The following is a 6,358-nucleotide window of genomic DNA, read 5'->3' as shown; positions in this document are numbered from 1 at the left end:
ATATCCGACGGGATCAAAGCTGAGAGCCTTACACTCGTGTCACGAGCGAGTAGGCCGAATGGCTATGCCATTATTTCGAGAATGTTCCTAGTGGTGAACTCGTACCTCCAATTTGTGTGCATTGCGATGGTCAAGCCAAAATTGGTTAAGTACAGAGCTAAATGTGGAATGGTAAGTCTAGACTTATAAGTCGTAGATATAATACCATTAAATAATTTCTCACAACGGGGATTATCTCTATTGACTAAGTGATGTCAAAAGATAACGTAGCGGCCGCTAACTCGCTAACCCGAGGGTAAGCAAATGGTTGTGGAGAAATTGGAACGAGGAATGGGTCTAAAGCCCTTGGACTAAAAGTTCTATAGTGGATACCCAACCTAGCTAGCACCTAGGTTCAATGGGACAACTAAATTATGGAACGAAGCGTGTCACTGTGGGGGTCTCGGACTCCCTACCACTCCTCGTTAGAAACAGTGGCTCCCGCGCAAGGTTAGCATGTTAATGCTTTAATGATTCGAATGTCGGTTGACATGTGTGAGTATGCGGGATACTCGGAAAAGAATCACCTATGTGAGAGAGAAGTGAGGGTCGCTTCAAAGGAGAATTGATGGGCGCAATTCTTCACAAACTCTTGCAAAACCAGGACGGTGACCCACGACCAAAATGGGCACACTCATGAGAACAGAGCATGGTTGGGAGGTTCCTGTGTGAGATATGTCATCGTCTACACAAACGACAGTCGGTTCAAAGACATCGCGTTCTACCGTACAGCCAGTAGAGTAAACATATCTTTACAAGGGAAGGTTCAAAGGGTATAGTGATCCCTACCTATCCTATGCAGGGATCGACCGTTGAACACAGTTTGTTTCCGATTTCAAAATACCCTGAAAATCAATTTTTCATTCATGTGGGGGATTGTTGGAAAAAATAGCTTGAAATGGCATAAAATGGTATATTAAGTGGCTATTTTGTGGTACAATTATCAGTGGGGTCCACCTCCGCTTTGGGTCGGGTCAAAGTGGATTCGGGTTCTTCGTAGTGAGACGAAGAGATTGATATATTGTACGCTCAAAACAGATAATGGGTGAATGAGATATTGATTCTCAAAGTAGACCCATTTGAGTTGGAAAATGAAGGGAAAAAGTGAGCTTTTGTCCCACATTGGTTTGGGAAGAGGATTTGCCCCACTATTTATACATGAGCTCTTGTTAAGCTTATTGAATTGTATAACATAGAGGCTCTCTTTCTCGAGCGCAGGGGGGCGGTGCAAATCAAATCCCAAAACTTCGGTGTTCATTTTCTGACAACGCCACGGAAAATCGTGTTGTTACTGTTAGTTTCGGCCTCTGGAAATTCCTTAGTTTCGGCCAAGTGGCCGAAACTATTGAAACTGCTAGTTTCAATGTTAGTTTCGGCCACCTTGCAAAGTGCAGTATACACGAACCGAAAACTCTTTTTGTGACTGTTGGGATTTAATTCAGCTGTTATGGAATTAATTTTGAATTAATTTCAATTTTAATTTTTGAATTAACACCCATGTTAATGGTTGATGTTACAAGAGTTGAAGGGATGCCTCTAAATGCCATAATAAAGGCTATTCACTCCTCACTCACTATATAAGAAGGGGTAGAGTGCAGCAGAATTTTTCTAAGGAAAAAATAACAAGAACACACAAGAAAAATATTTTTTCAAGCCTCAAAATACTTCTGTTTCTACTCCATTCTTGAAGCTGTGTTTTGTCCGTGCTCTAGTTCGCCGGGTTCGTTCGTTTGGGTGCTCAAACGTCGAACCGTTGTACGTTTTATCCTGGGAAACCTAGGCCACAACGCTCCTAGCACTTTTGGGAGGTGGCAAATAAGGTTTTAAGGAAAGACAGGCACTTTGCCTAACTCGTACATTTCTTTCTTTCTTCTTCTTTCTTGTTTTGGATTATGCTCTAAGCAAAAATCCGTTCTTTCTTGTTGTTTTGGAATTATAATCTAAGGATTATATTTTATTTTTGGTTGATATATATTGGTATATCTTTTTCGTAGATATACATGTATATATAACCGTTGGGTCCGTTTTATATATATTTGTGTGTATATATATATTTCGGATACATATATCCAATAATATTATATATATATATTTCGTGTGTATATATATAAATATTATTTTATGGATATTAAATCGATTGTGGTTCATTATCTCCAACAGAGAATACAGGCTGCCCTTTCGAGATACTTGCTAAATCCATTTCAATGTTAAATTAAAACATTGATAAATACAAATAATTGAAAATTATAATTTGAATTATTTATACACAAATAATAATATATGTAGTTTATACACACACATATATAATTTACCATTTATAGAAATTTAATTAAAATATAATCAACTATTAAATTAATTATTATTGATTTTAATTAAATGAAAATTAAAGAATAGGAAAAAGAGATGTGTATGATAATAACGATGCTGTTATTAAAAAGCCATTGTGGCACAAAGAGGGCTTGAACATATGACCAACTATTTGAAAAAGTCACTTTATGCCACTTGACCTTGGTTGTATTAGTTGTAGTCGAACATTGACAAAAAACACCAATTCAAACCCTTTGAGCACTTGAAAAATATGTAAATGAAGTGAAAATGATATATGATATGTTATTATACCGTTTGTAGAATAATTAAACTCTATTAATGTGTACCAAGATTATGTGGTCTAATGGTATCCGGGTTGGACTTTCATTTGGAAGATTGTGAGTTTGAGCCTCAGTGGAGGCGTTATTGGTTCTTTGTGTTTTAGTAGGTTGAGAAAGTATGTTGTAATAAAAAAAGACTCTATTAATGTGTTCATAAAATAATTTTAATCTCAACTCCATAACATCTTTAATAGCTTGGAGCAAATGATAATGATCCATCTTATTTGACGAATACTTCACTTTCTTTTTTAAGACTCTTTGCAATTCTAAACCCATGCATAACTACTCATCAAGCAATTTCTCTCATAACACCCTCGCAACAACCATACCTGAGTAGTCAATAGCACAACAGTTAGCGTGGAGGTTGGTTAATGGCCAAGTCCAACACTAAATAATTAGGGGAAATTGTTGGACTAAGCCCAACACTATGAATTGTTGGGCAGAGGTCACATGTGACTAAGGGGGATCAATCATTGGGCGAAGGTCTGAAAGACCATGCATTTTGAAAATGTGATGGTCGTATAAGAAAATAAAATTATGTCTGAGGTATAACTATTGGCGTATTATTAATTGTTGGTATCAGAGGTCATGAATTCGAGTAAAAAAAGTTAACAATAACCGGGGTAACCTCAACCAAGATGACAAGACATCCACACTTGTAACCACAAGGTCACAAGTTTGAATCCTTGTCTCATTGGTTTGAGCCAGTTAGCTATGTGTAACCTAAACGAGTTTACTTGTGATTCTTTGTCGGCTAGGGTCACAAAATGGGCTTTAGTGTAACACCCACTTTTCTTAAACTAAATTAACAAACTAAACCTATAAGATAAGCTAAAGCAGCGGATTAGAACAACTAAATAAATATAAAGAGGTGTCACCGCCACAGTCACCGCCCCCGGTGACTGCACAGGCTAAAACAGAAATCTAAAAGAGTCAAGCTCAAAGTACTACAACCAAACTTGGGGAAACAAAGCCCCGGTGTTCAACACCAACAAAAGATAAGGTATTCAACTACAAATCCAAAATAGCATAAGAGTTTAGACCACAAAGCTATCTAAGCTAAACTAGTCTAACTCATACTCTCTTTCTTACGAACTGGGCCCACCTTAAAGGGGTTAACACACAACAAGTAGAAAACAAACCCGTTAGCATGAAGTTAAGTATAACGCCACTCAAACCTGTAAAGTAAATACAATATATACTTTTGGAAAGCATTTGTTTCACATTCTTAGATTAAACAACTTAATCACTTAATCATGTTGGTGATAATGAACCACAATCGATTTAATATCCGTAAAATAATATTTATATATATACACACGAAATATATATAAAATATTATTGGATATATATCCGAAAAATATATATACACACAAATATATATAAAACGGACCCAACGGTTATATATACATGTATATCTACGAAAAAGATATACCAATATATATCAACCAAAAAGAAAATATAATCCTTAGATTATAATTCCAAATCAAGGAAGAAAGAAAGTATGAGTTAGGCAAAGTGCCTGTCTTTCCTTAAAACCTTATTTGCCACCTCCCAAAAGTGCTAGGAGCGTTGTGGCCTAGGTTTCCCAGGATAAAATGTACAACGGTTCGACGTTTGAGCACCCAAACGGACGAACCTGGCGAACAAGAGCACGGGCAAAACACAGCTTCAAGAATGGAGTAGGAGCAGAATTTTGAGAGGAAGAGAGAATTTCTTTGTGTGTGTTCTTGTGTTGTTTCTCACTTTTTTTCTAACATTGTATCCAAAAAAGGTTGCTCCCACAACATGTTTATATAGGAGATTGATACTAAATAGCATCATCATGACACATTAACCAACATAAATTCAATTTAAAAATTGAATTATAACATTTGAAATGGTCGTACTTATTATCAAAATAATATCAACGGTCACGAACTTAATATCCGATTAATTCGTATCGTCCATAACGACTAGTTTCAAAAATATATGAGTGACCGAGAAGTCCGTACAAACCCGGAAGTTTAACAAATTGAGACCGGAAACCACACCCGAGTGATCCGCAAGCACCGAAACGGTGCAGCACGAATCAATGTATATAGCATTGGCTCGTGCTCAGCACGGAAGTAGCTCACACGAAAGGAGCTCAAAAGGAGCACGAAAGGAGCCTAATCCAAAGAATATTACTTCGTGCTCTACCGAAACCAAAGCTTCTGCATGCATCTTTCGTCCCAATTCCATTTCATGCTAACAAATTAGCACATTAATTAAGCTTCCCAAAAGCTTATTCTCAAGCTTGACAACTCATGTTTTCACACTAATTAAGCTTAATTAAGCTTAATCTTAAGCTTTAAGCTTTCTAAGCTTAATTTGACTTCTCTCAAATAGGTTCACTTTGAGAATCAATTTCTCATTCACCTATTACCCATTTTGAGCGTACATTATATTAAATTCTTCGTCTCACTACGAAGAACCCGAATCCACCTTGACCCGACCCAAATCGGAAGTGGATCCCACATATATTTGTACCACAAAATAATCACTCAAAATATCATCTTAATGCTATTTTCCAACAAATCATACTTGACATTAACTTCTAGATGCTTGTAACCTAATAACGAATAGGCATGCTTATATAACAAACACCACATCACAGCCTCAAAACTTGTAAACAAATCTAAAGCTTTCTCAAGTACTCAACAATCTCATGCTTTCTCATATAATCAAATAAGCAATCTCAAGCTATCAAATAACTCATAAAGCAAACTCATGCTATCAACTTCCAATCATGCAATCTCGTACAAGGCATATAACTCATAAGCAATCTCGTGCTATCAACTACTAATCATGCAATCTCTTGCAAGACATATAACTCATAAGCAATCTCATGCTACTAATCATGCAATCTCGTGCAAGGTATATAACTCATAAGCAATCTCATGCTACTAATCATGCAATCTCGTGCAAGGCATATAACTCATAAGATGATGCTATAGTATAAGTATAGATATACATATACAATCTTTTGTAAAAAGTATACTTTTCTATGGAGGTTTCTTAGAGCAAAAAAATGACTCGCTTTCTTAGAGTCGTGATGACTCGCTTTCTTAGAGTCGCAATGACTCGCTTTCTTAGAGTCGTGATGACTCACTTTCTCTTTACTCGTGAGTGAGGCAGGACTTCACCATAATGTGAATGAACCTATTGGGTTCGGCGTCTAGCCAGCCAATCTCTCATCCCGCCCACTGTTGAAGAAGTTTGTGAAAATTGTATATATTCTGTATTTACCCAAAAGAACTGACCACAATATATAGGCAGTGAAAGGAAAGCTAAAAGACCCTAACAGACATATAATAAACCCTAGGGGTACTAACAGACATACAATAAAAACATAGTAAATACAATAAATAAATCATCTCAACATCCCCCCTCAAGCTGGAGCGTGAATATCAAAAGCTCCAAGCTTGTTACGCAAATATTCAACTCTGGGACCTCTTAAAGCTTTGGTGAAGATGTCAGCCAATTGATTATTTGTACCCACGAATGAGGTAACAATTTCCCCGGATGTGATCTTTTCACGAAAAAAATGACAATCGATATCGATGTGTTTTGTTCTCTCATGAAAGACAGGATTGGATGCAATATGCAAAGCAGCTTGATTGTCGCACATCAGTTTAATTGGCCCTTTC

Source organism: Ipomoea nil, unplaced genomic scaffold, assembly GCF_001879475.1.
Source record: "Ipomoea nil cultivar Tokyo-kokei standard unplaced genomic scaffold, Asagao_1.1 scaffold1558, whole genome shotgun sequence".
NCBI lineage: Eukaryota > Viridiplantae > Streptophyta > Magnoliopsida > Solanales > Convolvulaceae > Ipomoea > Ipomoea nil.
Note: the sequence above shows the minus strand (reverse complement) of the source record.